General features: G+C 41.8%; 1 protein-coding gene and 1 pseudogene across 15 annotated transcripts in view; one reads left to right on the forward strand and one right to left on the reverse strand.

Annotated features, from left to right (window-relative positions):
• NAV2 (neuron navigator 2) overlaps positions 1-19486 on the forward strand; it is a 768760-nt gene that overhangs the window by 540627 nt on the left and 208647 nt on the right. The gene's annotated exons all lie outside the window — the stretch shown is intronic.
• Positions 10427-10959, reverse strand: LOC108593825 (large ribosomal subunit protein uL24 pseudogene; annotated as a pseudogene). The gene has a single exon (XR_013523355.1). The product of XR_013523355.1 is annotated as a large ribosomal subunit protein uL24 pseudogene (transcript).

A 19486-nucleotide genomic window follows, 5' to 3' on the forward strand; every position in this document is an offset into this window, starting at 1 on the left:
AGATTTTAGTGCCAGAATAAAGAAAGGGAAGTTGTATTTATTTATTAAGTGCATATTATATGCCAGGGACTTTGATTTTCTTTCTTTCTTTCTTTCTTTCTTTCTTTCTTTCTTTCTTTCTTTCTTTCTTTCTTTCTTTCTTTCTTTCTTTCTTTCTGAGATGGAGTCTCACTCTGTCACTCAGGCTGGGGTACAGGTGGCACAATCTTAGCTCAGCCTCCCACGTGGCTGGCATTACAAGTGTGTACACCATACCATAATTTTTGTATTTTTAGTAGGGACAGGGTTTCACCATGTTGGCCAGGCTGGTCTCTAACTCCTGACCTCAAGTGATCAGCCTGCCTCGGCTTGCCAAGGTTCTGGGTTTATAGGTGTGAGCCACTGTGCCTGGCCTGATTTTCAGTATGGTACCTGATCTTTACCAATGTTCTGTGAGGTAAATACTGTTAACCCAATTTTACAGGCAGAGAGAATGAGGTTAATAGAGATTAAGTAACTTGCCTTCACTGGTAACTAAGCACTGGAATTATATCCAGGTCCCACTCCGGGATTCAAACTCTGGCTTCGTCCTGTCCTTGGGGAGGTCTGTTATGAGGATGAGGTGAGATGGTACATGTGAGAATGTTATGTGAGCTGTGATGCTGGAAAACTGTGAGGAGTCACAATGACAAAAATAACTGATGGTGGTCCCAGTCTGTGAAAGGGTGCATTTATCCTCTCCCCTACCCCGGGCTGTCCCAGGTGCTTTTTATACTAACTTTTTCAACCATCCTGAGGTAGAAGGCCAGTGGAAGTTTACTTTCAGATACTTCTGCATTTCCTCCACCTTTTTCCATAGTTTCTGTGTTCTCTCTTGAACCTGACCTGTTGATTACAGCTCCTGAGGTAGCCAGCCCACATGCAGAGTGAAATAACTCAACCACCTGAGTAAGACACAACAGATACCTGGACTAGGTCATCTCTTGTCCTTCACCTTGAGAAGTTCCATCTCAGAGAGGGATGCTCTTGTGAACAGATGAACCACCGTTTGTTGTGGTGGGTGCTGTAGCCTAGGTGTGGACTGTTTTCAGGTGAGGTAAAGTCTGTGATGTAATCCCATCACCCATGTTCCTTCATCCTTCACTGAAGCCTTCCTGTAAGTGAGTCAGACCCTGACTGAGTTGTGTTCTGGCAATTCACTCTCAGGTGAGCCAATTCATAGACTACTTTTTAAAAAAGTAATGGCAGAATACCTATAACATAAAATTAACCCTCTTAACCTTTTAATCAATAATGTTAAGTGTGTTCACATTGTGGTGCAGCCAATGTCTGGAACCTTTTCATCTCGCAAAATGGAAACTCGCTACCCATTAAACAGTAACTCTCCATCACTACCTCCCACCAGCAGCCCCTGGCAACCACTATTCTACTTTCTGTTTCTATGAGTGAGTCCTCCAGATACCTCATTCAAATGAAATCACACAGCATTTGTCTTTTTGTGTATGGGTACAGAGCTTCTGAAGAATAATTACTTATAAAGCACTTTAGGATACTGATGGAAAATAATAAACACTGAGAAGATTTTATCTATACAAATGTGATAGTATATGCATAAAATATGGAATAATGTAAATAAAGGGCTTATTTTACTTAGCATAATGTTCCCAAGGGTCATCCATGTCATATCCTGCAATTCATAGACTTTAATGTGTGACCCCGTTGACCTAAGAATTTCACTCTGAGGAATTGATCTAATGACATCAGTAGCTTAAATTAAAAGTTCATTACTGGGCCGGGCGTGGTGGCTCAAGCTTGTAATCCCAGAACTTTGGGAGGCCGAGGCGGGTGGATCACGAGGTCAAGAGATCGAGACCATCCTAGTCAACAAGGTGAAACCCTGTCTCTACTAAAAATACAAAAATTAGCTGGGCACGGTAGCGCGTGCCTGTAGTCCCAGCTACTTGGGAGGCTGAGGCAGGAGAATTGCTTGAACCCAGAAGGCAGAGGTTGTGGTGAGCCGAGATGGTGCCATTGCACTCCAGTCTGGGTAACAACAGTGAAACTCCGTCTCAAAAAAAAACAAAAAAAGTTCATTACTATATCAATAAGAGACAAAAACATTTCAACATCTAGTTCCAGTTAAAAAAAATATTAAGAGTAATCAGAAATTGTAGGAGGCAACTTTTCAAAACCTATAGAGTACTTCATACTTTGTAGGGAAATCCTAAAGGATTTGTCTTAAAATCATGCCCCCTCTTGCCATCATCACTGAATTTAGTTCTGATTACACAGAAAAACCTACTGAGATGTGAAGCTGAAGAAAAGTGATAGTAGATAATATTTTTTAGGTACAAAAGGCCTAGAGAGCCACACAAAATTCGTTCAGTTGTTCCATAAGGTGGTGGCCAAGTACATAGTTGATGTATAAAAACCAAAAATGTTCCTGGATAACAACATAACCTACTGGTTTTCCCAAAGACTGATCTCAGATTTTGCCTGTGAGGTTTGGAGGAAAGTCTGCAGAGCCTTTAGTATCATCATTGCCATCATGTTTAGATTTGTCTTTCATTTAGTCTTCTCTCTCCTGCAAGCAGCAATGAGCCACAGCTGTGCCTGACCCGTGGTATATATGAGCAGATTTGGCAGTGAAAAGTCAGTGTCCAGAGATGGTCAGGATGCAGGGAGACTGCTCACTTTCTCTGCTGACTCCAAGTGCCCCTAGGGCTCCAGACCAGAATCACAGGTTTTTCACGGGCAAGGAAATAGCTGTGACATGATCTGTTTTCTCTTCCTGTCCTCTCACTTACGTCCATTGAGTGAATTAACACTGCCTGGGATCTAGTACATCTCTAAAGTATTTGGTCCATCTCATGAGTTTGAAACAGTTGGTATTCCTAGACTGACTTACGTTCATATAGAAGATGTTGTCTTCTAAATAATATGGCTTTCTTCATTTTACAGTAAGAAAATCTTTATTTTCATTGTAAGAATAATGGGAAAGCATTCAAACAACATAGAAATGTATTAAAAGACAAAGAACCCTACATATTCCCACCTCCTAGATTAGCCAGTTTATAACTTTATGTTATTGCATATTTTTATGCATATACTATCACATTTTGAAAGATAAAATTTTCTTAGTGTTTATTATTTTCCAAGTAGTATTCTAAAGTGCTTTATAAGTAATTATCTAATTATTCAGAAGTTCTGTACCCGTACACACATTGATATTACTTTCAAAATGTTATAAATGAAATCACCAAGTCATGGACAGCCTTTCTCATCTGTATACATAGGTCATTCTTTCTTCCTAATAATCATAATATTCCATTGTATGGATTTACCACAATATTGTTTAATCACTTTCATTTATGTTGCTTCTAATTTTTCAATATTATATTATAAATAGTACTGAAATCCATATTCTTGTATGTTTTTTACATGTATATAACCATTTCAGTGCAATTGTTGCATCAAAGAGTATGCACATTGTATAGTTTCCTTAACACTTAATACTCCTTAATACTTCATACTTCCCTTAATACTTCCTTAATACTTAATACTTCCCAATTTTGCTCCCAAAAGGTTATACCTATTTATAGCCCCATCAACAATGTATGAGAGGGCTACTTTCTGTACATACTTGATAGCACTTTTATCAACTGTCTTGGGCAAAAAAAATACTTTCATTCTTTTGAAATGAGGCAAATTATTTTAAGAAGCTGAAATAACAAGACCATTTGATAAAAATTGGCCTCGTTTACTGACACTGCTTTGACAACCAGTTGCCTTAACATAGTTCAAAAAGCACTTGAGTTTGAGATCAAACTTTCTACTCTCAACATGCTTCTCCAGCCTGTTTCCCCCCTGTGATTCTGAGGTCCTCCATCACTAAACCACTGTGAGGTGCGAATGTATTCTTCAGTTGGCACTGGCTGTTGCACCTCGTCTGATGGGAGCAGCATCCACGCTTTCTGGTGGGTTTCCTCCTCTGGTCTTCATTCTTCATCACCCCTTTCCTCTTTGTCCACTGCTTGTCACGGGCAGAAGAGAAGAGGCAGACGTGGCTCGAGACAGAGTTTTACAACGTTCAGCACTATGTCATGTCTGAGTGACTCTGGGGCCATTGATTTAGAATCTCTATAAACATGTCACTTTATGGTTGGCAAACCAAGTTATTTATCTGAGTTAGTGATTAAGACATGTAACTATGAAAAAGTTGCCCATATCCTGCTATTAACCAGGATTCTGACATAAAATTACAGTTTAGACTAAATGAAATTAATTCAGTCATCCAAGTCTTGCAGACAAGAGTACAGTTGGGATGCGCCGTTTCATGTTACTTTCTTCATTTGTTCATTTCATCATCATTTATAGAGCACTTACCATCTCTTGGGCACTGGGCTGGTTGTCATGACAGGGAGAATTGAGACACAGACTCTGCTTCCCAAGGGCTCATAGTCTCAGGGAGAAATGGTGCTCACGTGCATCTCTCTATTATAATAGAGAGATGCTCCAAGTTATGAGGAAAAAAGATGAACCTAGCCAGGAAGGCTCAGGGAGGACTTCCCAGAAGTGATACCATTTTTGTTGATTTCCAGCTCAAAATTTTTGCTTAGAGAAGAGGAAAAGAAGGCTGGGAAAGAATGACTCATCCTGCACTTCCTGGTCTAGGTGTTAATCTGACAGCAAATACGCTGAGTTCACTGTGTTATTCAACTCATAGTCTATGGAAGGCCTAGAGAGGGTAAACTTCTGCAAGATCACTTTTGTGATGGAGTAGGCCTCCCTTTGTCATCAAGAGATCTTTGTCATTGCTGGAGCTATTATCCCAGGCAGGGAGAGCTTAGGTGTCTGTTGGTTAGAGTGGGTGATAGTTATCTTTTTGGGAATCAGCCGTGATGTTATTATGACCTTCTAGATAGAACTCATAGTTGTCAAAGAGCTTAAAAAGCTAACCTAGAGGTGTGAACCAAGATGGCATCATTGAGTTTAGAGAATTCTCTGCAATATTGTCTGGAATGGAACTCAGTGACCAATTAGAACACCTGTTGAAGCTAAGTAGGCAGGACGGATTAGATGCTGCCAAGTTTAGGGACTTCACAGATCTCTGGAGGAATAAAGAAGCTTGGCGAGTTAAGAAGTTGCACCAATATCCTGGGGCCAGTCTTCAGTTATCTCAGGAGAGGAGTTCTGGGGCCTTGCAATCAAAGAGAAAGCAAGTACTGTAAAGACAGAACACTGCATTTGAGTTTTGGCTCTGCCGCTTCTCAGAAGCATGACTCTGGGCAAATGTCATGGTCACCAAGGCATCTCCTCAGGATGACCCGCAAACACCATCATAGGCCATGCCTAGCACCATTCTAGTGTTGTACCCCTTCACCTCCAGGTAACAGCTCAGGTGCGAGGGAACAAGACTTGAATAGGGCAGGTGCACAGGTCCATCCAGCTTAAAAGTCACATACCCCAGAGGAGTATATGTGTAACTTCTAGGGTTCCCACAAGGATTAGGCCCGATCCATTGTCATAGAACTCAGAGAAGCTCAAAATGATGGTATCCCCAAGAAGTATTTATACCTCATTTGTGGTTTTCCCCATCCAGATGTGGTCATAAGCAATGTTGCTTAGTAATATAGTGGACATTCTATCTTTATCACATTTCCAGGGGAACAGTTAGCAGGTTAATCCAAGGTCAAATTCTCAGGCAAAAGAGGAAAAGGTTTTGTTAATCCGTTTCCAACAGCAAGTTACCTCACCTCTCATAGATTTGGTTGATTTATCTTTGAAGTGGCAACAGGCCTCTCTAGCCCTAATGATGGGAAAAAGCTAGATGTGAAGCATTCTTTGTCATTTTTTGCATAACCCAGTTAAATCTTTCTGTGCTTGTTGCCTGTTTGTTGTAGACATTTCTGTGAAGGGTATTACTTACTGTCATTTCCCGATGGCTGGAGTTCGTTGACATTATGGGTATCTTTTGCATGGCATGAGAAAATTTCAGAGTCCTGACTTTTGAAATACTATGCAGTCATTTGGTTTGCTGCTTGTTAATAGTGCCCTTTCACAGGTGGGTCAGCTGTGGTTCTGGCTCTTGAGTAAAGACAGGTTTCGTTTTTGTAATTTGTATTTCATGCCATAATTTTCTTTTATTCTAAACTAATTATTGACAATGTCAGTTAAATAGCTGAAAAGTCCCCAGTCACATGGCAGATCTCTCCAAACTAATGCTTCATTAGTAACATTTTTCCACCTTGACATAGTATGTGCAGGTTGCCCATGTGTGGTTGAAAGGGGAACAGGTTTGACATGAATAGCCCTCTATTAACTCAGAAGCACACAGCTCAAGTCCCATGATCTGGTAAAGTCTGGGTAAATTCAAGACTGTAGACTGTTGTCTCTCAAGGTGTGATTCATGGGCCATTTCATCATCCCTCGAGGTAAGTGCTAAAAAGACAAATCCCCAAGCACTGTAAACCTAGTCCTGCTAATTCCTATTTTTGAGTAAGAGCCTAGAAGTTTACATTTTACACCCCTGAGATCTTATGGCACTGGAGCTTGGGAACCCTAGTTTTAGCAGGACTTCTTGGTTACCTTTAAAAGAGAACACAGCCGGCCAGGTGTGGTGGCTCACGCCTGTAATCTTAGCACTTTGGGAGGCTGAGGCAGGAAGATTACTTGAGGTCAGGAGTTTGATACCAGCCTGGCCAACACAGCAAAACCCTGTCTTTACTAAAATACAAAAATTAGTCAGGCGTGGTGGAGTGTAACTGTAGTCCCAGTTACTCAAAAGGCTGAGGCAGGAGAATTGCTTGAACTCAGGAAGCAGAGGTTCCAGTGAGCCAGAGCCCGCCACTGTACTCCATCCTAGGCAACAGAGCGAGAAAAGAGAACACTCCCTTTTAATTCCCCTTTAATTCTCAGCAACTCCTTTGTAGTACCTTGTTATGGGGAATGGAAGTAATATAGTAAGACACCCAGACAAATGCCTAGCACATAGCAGGAGATTAATAAATGGGGAATCATTTAAATGTACATATACATCTTGTCATATACGTATTCAAATTTCTTCTCAGAGCCAGCAACTTATCCTGGGTAGACATAGCTACTTGCATAGGTCTTATTTTCTTTTGGCTTTGTGCTGTTACCTCAGTAACCTTGAGCAAAGTTCTTTCTTTCATTTTTCATTTTTATATTTTCATTGCTGTCTTGTTTCTGCTGAGCTAATAGATTCTTTCTTAGACTGGAGATATCAAAAAGAAAGTGTCTCTTTGGGATCTGGATAGGGTAGCAGAGGGAATACAGGACAAGGAGGTGCTCTGAGGGAGAAGGTGGCTCACCTTGCCCTCGCTGGAGAATCACCTTTTGGCCCGTTGTCTCCTTGGCACTTGCAGAGCTTGGTGGTACTTGACGTGGAGAAGAGCACTGTCCTGTTCAGAGGAAGGGCGAGCACAATTAAAGCTACCTAGAGAGGCACCAAGTGATGTACCTTACCGCCCTGATTCCATCCTAGCTTTTGTCCTTAACCTCAAGTATAAAGTCAAACATCAAGTGAAAGAAATCATATCCAGTGTAGTCTCTTTCGCCCCCTTTGGGAGTCATATTCTTGATCTACTGTGTAATTTAAAAGAGGCTTCAGTGGAGGAGACACAAAAATTCCTCTAATGTGTGAAACTAATAACCTTTAATGCTGAAGCCATCCTTTTTTCACAGAGAAGAATGTCACCATGTTTGCTTTTCTCTAAATATGGATACATTTCAAAACCAATGTGTGAAGTTATGGTTCTGCTATATATCCTTTCTCTAAAGTACAATAAACCTGGCTGCTTGTAACAGAAAACGAGTAAGTAGAGAAAAAGAGAAAGAAGATAAATCATTTGGAAAGATGAAATATCTATTTGATTTAGTCTTGTCTCAGGAATAGAAAATGACTGGTTGATGTTCATCCGGTCTTCAGATGATAAATCTTAGCATTTCTCTTGCTTCCATCTGTTATGTGGAAAGCATCACACATACATGAATTCAATTTCATTTCAAGGATCATTGGGGGGGGGAAGTATTTACATTTCTGGGTGCTCTCATAATAGTCATTTTTTATCAAGGTCTCGTCTGCAGTCAGGGCTTAGTCATTCCTTAGTTTAGGGTCCTCTTTAAAAAGTATTTTTTTTCCTCCAAGTTTAGATATTTGGCAGTGTTCATCAGCATGAGAAGACACGTGCATTTGGGGATAAATGAAACTAACATTTCTGTGAGCATATGTTCGCCATGTGAAGTGCAAGCGTGGAGTGCTGGTCACAACGAGGAGAGAGACCCTGAACATGAGCCTAGGGGCTCATGTAGCTACAGCTGCTTAAGAGTTTCTTGTGAATGTGTACTTGGCTGCCTCTCTGTGCTGAGGACATGGCATCCTCAGGCTTCGGTGACTCCCAGATCGAGTGCCTGTTTCTTAGCTGCAGTTTGCCTTTGTGATTCCATCAGTGTGTGCATTTCATACCAGCACATAGCCCATGTGCCAGGGAGCCATCTTCTCCTGATGAAGGTGTCAGGGTGTTGTACTGAGAATATTTGAGACCATGGTCACGGTACATCTACCTGGTGGTAAGAGTGATAAATGGGCCATTTGCAGGTGTCATGCCTTATGGATGAATGGTCATGCTACACAGTGGTTTGTGCCAAGGCCCCGCAGACACAGTTCACTTTCTTAGTCTCCTAGGAGTTCCTGCCATGATTCCTTAGCAGCGGTCATGCTAGTTCTTATGATGGCAAGGCTCCCCAAACTTTGTGTACAATGCACAGATAATAACTGCTGAGGGAAATCAATGGCCGGGCCTGCTTCCTTCATAAGAGCAAAGGTAAAGAAGGCCTCTTAACATCTAAGGCTCCCTTTGCCTTTTTCAGAGTGGGAGAATCACAGCATTCTTCTGAAATGTGGAGTGAGGAATTAGTGATCTATAATTACACAGCTTGGAAAAAGCAAAGTTTAAGAGAAAAAAAAGAAGTCCTTTGGCACCAGGACAACCTAGGACCATAAGTCTCTGCTGCCCCCTACTGCCCAGGTTTTGTGCATGTCTCCTAGAGGATCCTTGGTTTCTAGCCTGGCAGTCTTAGGCACTGTGCTTTGGAGGATAATGACTTGCAGACTGTCTAAATGCTTTCTTCCAGACTGGGCCTCCCCACATTTGTTCCCTCAATTTAGGAGAATGTATGTGAAGTGGAGGAAACCCACAGTGTGGGTGTGATCGGGTTCGTGTGGCCTAGTGGAAAAACTTTCTTGAGTGGTGAGGAACTGACAGCAGGCCTGAGCTAGACTTGGTCTTCACAAAGCTGTCCATCCACTCACATGGGCAGGCAGCCAGCTGGTGGATTCAAGGATGAGGGTTAGCCCAAAGCAGAAGGATCTTTGAAGGCAATAGTTGATTTTTGCTGCAAAAAAGGTTATGCTAGATTTGGTTCCATTTTTAAGAGGCGAATAATTCTAAACCAAACTGTGTAGTGTGGAATAAATGATTCTCTCCCTTCTTTATTACACATTCATGTTCTTGGGACTCAGTCCTTCATGTATTAGTGTGTCTGAGGTTATTTATTGAATGTCTTCTATGTACCAAGCATTATGCCAGTCACTGAATATTCGAAAATGAAAAAACAGTTAACAATTTCTGCCTGCATGGAACTTAAAGTCTGATGGAAGAGACAGAGAGTAAAAAATGCAGACAGTATCAATACATTTTGTGATAACTGCTCTTATAAAAAAAGCGGGGGGAGGTACTATGAATGAACTTAATTCTCTGGATTAGGTAGAACTCTTCAGGGTGAGACCCATAGCCCAAGTTTGTAGGGGTCCACTGTGCCCATATCCCCATTCTCCCACACAATGGTTAGAAATAAAGGATGTTTTTGAGAACAGTTTTATGGAGAGAAACCAGTTTCCTTGCACAAATGAAGATCTATATTCCGAGCTAGCGTTTTCCTTCTGTCTCTGGCCATAGAGAGTGGAGCTAAAAAAAATCACAGGGAGGCAAGCTTTGGCTCCATATGTATATTGTAAAAAGAACTTTTCACATTTGTCTTCCCACAGATGAATAGGCTCTCTTTAGAGTAGTGAGTTTCCTGACTCCAGAGGTGTTCAAATAGAAGCTTGATCATCACTTGCTAGGGATGCTGTAGGTAAGATTTCTTATAATAGCAGGTAGGTTGGAGTAGAATTTCTCTAAGATTGCTTGCAAATCTAGGATTTGATTATGCCAGGCGAGGTTGAGTTGGAGTGATTTGTTCTGGAAGAGTCTCCTCCACCTCAGCAATGTCTCACATGCCCCCACAGTTTACTAGAGTTCCCAAAACCCCCACTTTGGGTTGATTTCCTTAAAAATATTCATTCATTCCAAAAACTCACTTTATTTTTGAGGATGTTACTTGTACTCTAGGATTTTTTTGTGTGCTGGAAAAAAGCTGCATCTTTTTTTTTTTTTTTCCTCGTTTCAAGTTTTAATCAAAGCTTGTATATAAGATTACTTTATTCCTGCATCTTCTCAATTGTTTCTTCCTTGTATTTGCCCTTTTCCTTTCCTACTTGGCGAGATTTGGCTTTCCGTTCAAGGATCTTTTTGCCGTCTTTGTCCAGTTTTAGCCTAGTGATAACCGCCTTGCTGGGGTGAATGCCTACATGGACAGTTGTGCCATTAGCCTTTTCCCGCTGCACCCGTTCAATGTAGATTACGTATTTCTTCCTGTAAACCTGGACTACTTTGCCAATCTGCTGACCTTTATAGTGTCCTCGTACAACCTGAACTTCATCATCCTTTTGGATGGGCATGGATCGCACGTTGTACTTCTGTCTCAACTCTTTGGAAAGAGGGGAGGACATAATCTTCCTGCGAATGTGGGAAGGTGCATTGAAATGCCTTTTGCGATTCTTGCTTCGGTCGGAAGTCACAAAGGGATTGAACTTCATTTCGGCAGCTCCCGCTTAGGTGATGGCCGCAAAAAGAACAAAAGCTGCATCTTATGTGGATATGCCTGTGTGTGTTTGTGATGACTTCTTTTACCCCAGTCACATACTTGGGAAGATTTCTCCCTTAACTTCACATAAATTGTCTTGAACTTGCCGAGTTCATGCTCGGAGGCCATCAGAGAGTTCACAGGCGAGGATCAGTGCCACGGAGAAGAAATTGTGGCTACTTAATAAGAAGTCGCATGTGTAGTTTCCACCATTTAACACTTGGATCAATCCTTGCCCTCCTCTAAGAGCCAGGAAGGAATGTCTTCAGGCAGTTCTCCATGCAAATTATTTTTTAAAAATCTATTTTACTGACATACTGTAGGGGGCAGTATTCATTAAGGAAAACTGGGTATAGATCCCAGGAAGAGCCAGTAATTTAGATCTTAGAGCGAAGAAACTGGGCCCTATCTTTAACTATTTCTGTATACCAGAGACATATTCGTTCTGTCCTGTTCATGTGTGAATGAGGCTCTTACCTTCAGTAATACACCTTCTTAGGGGGCCAGGATTACTTCTTTGCCTTATGTTAAATGCATCTGGCTTGGAGTCAAAACCAGTGAATACCTGTGAGGGAGAGGGACTTTTCCATATAGGTCATATGTGCTGCAGCACCTAGGTCACCTGACTCCAATCTTTTGCACTTTTGGCCACATTTTAAGCCATTTGAGTCTCATATCTTCCAACACAAAGAGTGTTTACCTCTCCTAGAACATCTTCAAACCTGTTACTGCCTAAGAAATAGTTAATAAAACTTGTGGGAGCAAACCTTTTTTTGGACCCTCTGGCCTTGAAAGGTTAGTGAAATGGGTGCCTTACTCACCCCTGTCTCCTCAGCCCCTCAAAATGGTTTGAAATCATAGCCACGTCTGATTTCTTACAAGCCCCAGGCTGATGGGACGGTCTTGCTAAGGTGCACCAGCTTCGGTTGGGGGGGGTGGGGTCTCAGCTGAGCCTGCTCCTATGTCTGAGGGCACCTGGCACGCTGACTGCATGCCGGCTGATCTGCAATGGCCCTGGGTGAGACAACTCAGATTTCCCTGCATGGTCTTTCATCCCCCAGCAGGCTGGTCTAAGCTGTTCTTCTGGTGGTAGGTGAGTCCCAAGGCAGAGAGTTGAAATGTGCAAGGCCCTTTGAGGCCTAAGCTCGGAAAGAGGATGTCAGTTTTCATCTTCGTTCTGTTGGCCAAACCTAGTCACGTGACCTGCCCAAATTTGTGTGATTGGGAAACAGATTCCACCTACTGAAGTCACATTGCGAAGCGTACGTGGCACACAGAAGGGTGGACACTAGGGGCTGTTTTGTAATCCATCTACCGCAATAAACAGGTTGGACCTGATGAATTTATATTGATGGATTGATTTCAGTTGTCAAGATAATAGCTGTGTCCACTGTAGGTGTATGAAAATAAGACGGCACTGAACTCACTTAAGATGTACTGAGACGTACTTGCAGTTTCCTATAAGTTACGGGGGCATGTAGCTCTAGGAACTCATGGGGGAGAGCAGCCAAATCATCCTTGGTTACCCCATTCCCATAGAAGGTGTCTCTGAGAAACAGATGCTGGCAGGTTGGTGAAGGGGCACAAGCATCACTTGCTTTATGCGGCCCCTGTGGCCAAGGGAACAAGGTAGGACCCAACTGTTAAAGTAGAACTCTGCAAAACAGGTGTGGCTCCACTTAAGCCTGTTCTCCAGCCTTTGGGATTCTTAGTATTCATAGGCCCACACTTCTCTGCTTTCTCTTTCCCACACCAACTGGCAGAAGTTGTTGTGTGATGAAGATGATCTGAATGCCAGACTTGTGCTCAGGACACCTGGGGTCTGGTCCCAGCAACTCTGCTTGATGGCCGCGTGGCTTTGATGGGTCATTTAACACCTCTGAACTTCACATTCCTTAGCTGTAAAATGGAAATGAGGATAGCACTGACCACATGTTATTGTGTGGTTTACATGAGATGAAACATATGGGAAAATACCCTGAATTATGTATATAAGCTTGTTGAATCAATAATTTCACGAGTGTCCAAAAGTCAGAAATGGCTACAAAGGACAAAGTAACCACAGCAGCTGAACTGAGTACCTCGGAGAGCCAGATCTCCATTCCTGGTCTGTTGCTTCAGATCAAAAGTCTGAAGCACCCATGTAACCACCTCTTCTTGCTCAGCCTCCTCTCTCTTTGATAAACCATGATGAAAGGTATTTTTGAAAACCCAGGGACAAAGAAACACAGAATGACCTTCACTAAAAGGACAACTTTTAGCAAATGCATACTTGACATAGTTTGGTAAACATCCACCCTGTTATCTTTTGCTCCTGGTATCTTAGAAATGTCACTTATTGATTCTTGAAATCCTCCCACTGCCATTCATAGGGGGAGGAGAATTTGAGACAGAAATATTGATTGAAACTAACAAACATTGAGAGAAGCATTTGTTAGGTTGTGTTTTCCTTTTTTATAAATTGGCTAAAATAGAAAAAAGAAGATACACCTTTTGGCAGTTTTAAACAAAGGGAAATTAGTCAGTTATACTCCTATGAAACAACATTTGAAAGTCAGAATTGATGAATTTTCCACAGTGTTTTGGAACAAAGTACTCTGATAGGTGAAGGATCAAAGGACCTTTCTCTGAATGTGATTTTATTTTTCCTTTTGTTTTTTTTTTTTTAATTCATCCTTTAGTTTGGGCCCTCTGATTGTCTTAATGCATCCAGACCCACAATTCGCAACAACTTGCTGCCCTGTTGCTGGGGCTGGTGACTGCAGTGTCTTTGGGAAGATTAAAGACATTGTAGCTGAACTCACAGGCAGCCCCCAGGAAAGGAGCAGGGAGCTTTCTGTGCTCCCTTTGGTCTGAGCATGCCAAGATGCCCTGGCTCTGGCCTTGAGGTGTTAGTCAGCATTAGTGCTCAGATCTTGGCAACTGGAATGGCCACTGCTGGCCAGAAACTGATTGGAACTGTTCAGTCTCATTAGGGAGCCCCTCAGATCACCTTCTAACGTGTAACACTTCAGAAATCATCAAACGGCTAAGGTTGAGGCTAGCTACCTTGAAGTCTTTCCAAAGGCTTTGGCATATCTGCCTTTTGGATGAGCTTAACTAAACAGAGAGCTTTTGAGGTCCAGGGTGGGTGTGGGAGCTCTCAGGGCACTGGAAGTAATATTGTGGTGGGGTGGGAGGAGGATATATTGAGCTTTTCTTGGCCCACCCTTTCACTCCCTCCTTCCTCCCTTGACCTCTTCCTCATCCTCACTCTCCATCTGCCATAGTTAACTCTCCAACACCAGGAGGAGGAGACATTTGCAGAGTGCTGGTCTGTATTTAATGAATGAATAAGTGCCTCTATCCTCTGCAGCACTGTCCAACAGTACTTTCTGCAATGATGGAAATAGTCTACACTCTGTGCTGTGTAATATGGTAGCCACTAGGACTACATGTGGCTATTAAGCAATTGACATGTGGTTAGTGCAGATGAAGAACCAAAGTTTAAATGTATTAAATTTTAATTCATTTAAATGGCCACATGTAGCTCGTGGCTGCAGTATTTGACAGCACAGCTCTGGATAATCATTCATTGAGCAGCCAGTAAGTCCGGTGCTGAAGTCTGTCATTACAAAAATGTCATTCTGGACACAAAAGGCCAAATATTGTGTGATCCCATTTATATGAAATCTCCAGAGTAGGCAAATCTATAGACACAAAAAATAGATTGGTGGTTGCTAGGGCTGCAGGGTTGGGGTAAGAGGAGGAATGAGGAGCGGCTATAGAGTTTCTTTCTGATATGATGAAAATGTTTTAAAATTAGATTGTGGTGATGGTTGAGCAACTTCATGAGTAGATTAAAAACCATTGAATCACTCAAAATGTGTGAATTTCATGGTATGTGAATTATATACAATGGCTTTCTGTTCATACCATACTCAAGTAGATATTATAACTCTTGCTTTTCTCCTACCCCCAAAATATTCATAGTTAAATGTCTCCCCTTCCTTGGACCTCAGTTTCCCTCAATAAAAAGAGGGTATTGATTTTGCCTCAAGGATAGTAAAGAAGAGTGTTTCTGGTCTTCCTTTCCCCGTATGTACTTAACTTTAATCTAGTTCATATTGGATGGGACTATACCTCCTCATTCTGGGATTCCAATTCCAGATGCTGGCCCATTCCAGGAGCACCCAGGCAGTAAACAGAGCATTGACGCAGGTAACCAGCCACCCTGCGGTAGCCGTTCCCTCTGGAACCACAGCATAGATAGAAGGTCTTTGGTGCTGGCCAAGGAATTTTAAGTAATGACTGAGACATTTCTCTTTCTGCCTCTGATCTAGATAAAAACAGATCATAACCTTGAGTTGGCAGTTGATTCTAATGCACAGAAACAGCTTTCCATATCCTCAGTGAGCAAAGATACTAGCTGAGGAAGAGGTGGGGAGTTGGGGGTGGGAGGAGATTCTTGGCTGTAAAACATCTCATGGTTTTCTGAGGTTTGTGGTCCAGGGATCCTGTGGAATCTCTCTGGGAAGCACATTTCTTTAGAAGCAAGCTTGGTCTTTTTCTTCTCCCACTTGTCAGCTGCTCTTTTTGAAATCAAAAGCCTGCCAAAGGGTTGGAAATTAGTGACATCAGAAGAAGTAATGGTTGCCATCATGTTCCTCCTCCTCCTCTTCATCACTATCCTAAAGCCGTCCATGTGTGTCAACAGCAGATATTACAAATGCCTGCCTTCTAAATAACTTTAAGACCTGCTTATAATATACATGAGGCATTGGACTGAAAGGGGGAACTGAAACAGTAACAAGGAAAATGGTAACTGTAGCTGCCCATCATGGGGTGGTCAAGTTATTATGCGCCTGGAGGTGTGTTACGTACTTTACATACATAGCTTCATTTAATACCTCACATCACTACTGGGAAGTGTGAGTAGTAATATTTCCATTTTATAGATAAACTGAAGCTCAGAGTGGTTAAATAATGTGTCTATATTATGCAGCTAATAGGGCCAGAGTTGAGATTTGAACCAGGATCTGCATCATTGCAAAGCCAACATTTTGCTTTTAACCATCATGCTATTATACAAGCTAGTTTTTACTTAATTCACTAATCATTGAGCCCCTCCTTTACATTAAGTGCTATATAAATTGCTGGAGGTACAATTATGAACAAAACAGCAAGTGCCAGATGAGTGGTCCAGGCAGTCAGAGTCACAAAAATTCAGAGAAGAAAGTGGTAGCTAAGGGACTGAGAAGGTAGGCAAGGAGAGTTCATATAGAATTGGAGCTTAAAGGAGGAGTATGAACTTCTTGAAATTGTTGTATAGGGATACTCTAAATCAGAGGGGTTCAGGAGTTTGTTTTCTGATATATGAACATACTAAGAAAAAGCAAAAATGACCAAACAGTGCATGTAAAAAGATCATGATAATTTGAACTCATTTTTATGAGGACAATGATCACTTCTCCCACCACATGCTCTTATGTGTAAGGTAATGCTTTATCCCTGTCTCACTGGCTTTTACAGTGACATCATTTTGCAAACACATTTTTTTGGTCTCGAGTTTCTCTAGGGCAAGGACAGGGCTCAGCAAATATTTGTGAGCTGGAAGTGAACTCTGGCCTGAGATCCCAGCATGTGCCAGATGCTGTGCTTGGAATAGGGACAGGATCAGTAGCAGAGAAACAGACATTTGTAATATCCTGTGATAAGTGTCTATAGGACATTTATGTCTGGAAGGAGCATCCAATCCAACCTTGGAGGAGTCAAGAAAATATCCTGGAAGAAGTGAGGTCTAAGCTGAAAAGTGCATTAGCTCTGTAGAATAAGGAAAGAGTATTCTAGACACAACAGTGTATCCAAAGTCTAAGTGGTAAAAGGGGACACGGCATGATAGAGGGAAAGAAAGTCGAGTGTGTATATGTGTGTAGGTGTCTGAATGAAGGAGGCAAAATGACTTTCTCAATTCTACCCAGAAAATTGATGCTAGACTCCAAATTTTATGAGGGCAGAAAGCATGCCTGTCATGTTCAATAAATCCTTGTTGAAAGAATTGAGAGGATGGTGGCCAAAATGGGATCAGAAACCAGGCTTTCTGAATCTCTTTTGTGATTTACCCTGTCACCTCACTCTAAGAATTCTTGGTCAATTCCAAATTGACCTCAGATGGTGGATGATCTAGAATGCCAATCCAAGCCAGTCAGGGCAGAGCTGCAGCAAAAGTGGAGAGACTGCAAAGTCCTATCTGCTAATAACTTGGTTGGCTTACAGCAAAAGGGAGAGTGCATCTTGATCCAGTGATGTTTATTTATGGACACAAGAAACCTGATAGAGCTCTGTAGTGATGAAGTTCCAAGCCACTTAAATCCTAGTAAGTTTCAGCATCTGCTAGCAAAAGGCAGCCCTCAACCTTTGAGAGCACAAGTGGTAACATCTGCAGCCACTCTAGCGATTCCAACTGGCAAAAATGATGGATTGCAGGCATTTCATCATTCAATTTCTACTAGGTTACATCCTGACTTAATCTTTTGGTGGTTACATTCTAATTTTCAAGCAAAATGTCTGTGTTTGGTAGCAGTTCTTTAACTTTATCTCATTAAATAAAGTTTAGTGAACTGTCAAAGACAAGATGAGCTAGGGCCAATGTTTTTGAAATAGAAAAACTGGAAATGGAATTTACATCTGGACTCTAGGACATTTTGCTGCCTTCACTTGCAGAATAAGAGCAAAAAAGTGATTCTTGTATGTTTCTGTATCTCTTGCAAAAGTCCTCTTTGCTTTCAGACACCACGGCTTTGAGCAAATGTTTATATTCCACTTAAACACATTTGGACTTTAATGTCCGTGCTGCTGATTACCAAAATGAAAAATAGATGAAGCAGAAAAGAAAATTCGTTTAAATGTAGTATTTTAGAATGTCTGACACCCCTTACCCAGCCCCATGAGACTGGTCACTGTTGATCTTTGTGTCCCCGTAACCTGGCACAGAATAGACATGCATTAAATGAAGGAATGCATTCATTAGAGTTCATGCCAAATGCCCATTGTCATAAAGACCATCTGTTAGTTTAACTGGAAACCCTCGCCCTTGGGACCATGTCCTCATGGGCATGTGTCGTCTTCTAACCCTGATATAAATTTCCGGGAGACCCAGACTGTGCCTTGTTTCTCATTATAGCCAGCTAACCCCTCTGAGGAACCTCATTGTATATATACATTTTGCTCACCCAGTGTATTTGCTTACAGGCTGACTTCCCTAAGCTGAAAACTTACTGCAATTCAGAGAGAAACTAGATTGAACAGAACATTTTACTACATCGTGTTACTAAAGGCAGGGATAGGGCATGTAATCTGAGTTGTCCAAAGAAACCCATACATTCCTGGCTGCTATTTTAAGTCTCTCCTTCTAATAAACTGATATCCTTCAGGTTTATTTGGTTTAACTCCTGCTCTGGCAGTTTGGCTTGTTTCTGTGCATCAGAGTCATCATGAAAGCTGCTCCTCCAGGATTCCAGCTGGACAGCTGCAGAATCGCTGGCATTTTTCTTTCCTTGACTCTGTATTGACAGCAGGTTTAAATCACTCTGTCCTGTTTTGTGTAATATAACCAGGTCAGAAATCATTTGAAAAACATTTAGGATGCCTAATTTGATCTCGTTTTCAGTGAAAGGGAGGCATTGCCTGGTTCATTTTGTATTTTTGTGTTTGGAGCCTTATTAAGAACATAAAAGGACCTCCTTCATCTGCCCTTCTATTTCCTGCTGATTAACATGGGTGTGTGGGGGAGCCTTTCCCAGTCTGGAATATCCCATCAGTTCACCGCTTCCCCCACATCCTTGTGTGCTGTCTTGTAGAAACCTGTCTGCTCATTCCTTCACTGCTGGCCACCCCAGTTGGTCTTCTCTTCCTGTCAGTTGGGTTTCTGGCTAGCTTTCTTAAGCTCACACCAATCGCTGGCAGAACTCCTCTTCATACACAAAGAGGCAGAAATCCTACAAATTGCAAACTAGCAAAATGTAAAAATTTAGCCAGAACTGCCTATGTGTGCCCCTGCCTGGTTGTAAGCCAAATTCATGTTGTGCCTTTCCCTAAGAGGATAAGACTTCAGGGCATGGAGAGGAAAGAGGAAGGCTGTGTTCCAGATCCTTGAATAACAACCATGCTCTCTGGGCCTTAGATTCCTTCATTACACTGGCTGACCTCAGCACTTCCTTTTAGTTCTATGTACTTTGATCACATGATAATTACCTGATGGATGGTGACTAGCTCTAAACCTTTCTTATCCTTGTGCCTGTCTTAGTCTCCTATAGGGACTGCATAGTCTCCAAAAACTACTACACCTCTGGATAAAACCTTTCTTGGCAAACCTAAGCAGAGACTTGATTTATGAAAACTGCTTTTAATCTAGACATCAGCTGTGGATTCCCTGAGCCAGTGTTATTGCTGGAATCAGTTTCTACCAGCTCATCAGAGCAAATTTTTTAATTTTCAGGAGTTTTGCAAGCCTGTTGATGTCATGCTGGTAGCTTGAAAT

This window comes from Callithrix jacchus, chromosome 10 (genome assembly GCF_049354715.1).
Source record: "Callithrix jacchus isolate 240 chromosome 10, calJac240_pri, whole genome shotgun sequence".
Lineage (NCBI taxonomy): Eukaryota > Metazoa > Chordata > Mammalia > Primates > Cebidae > Callithrix > Callithrix jacchus.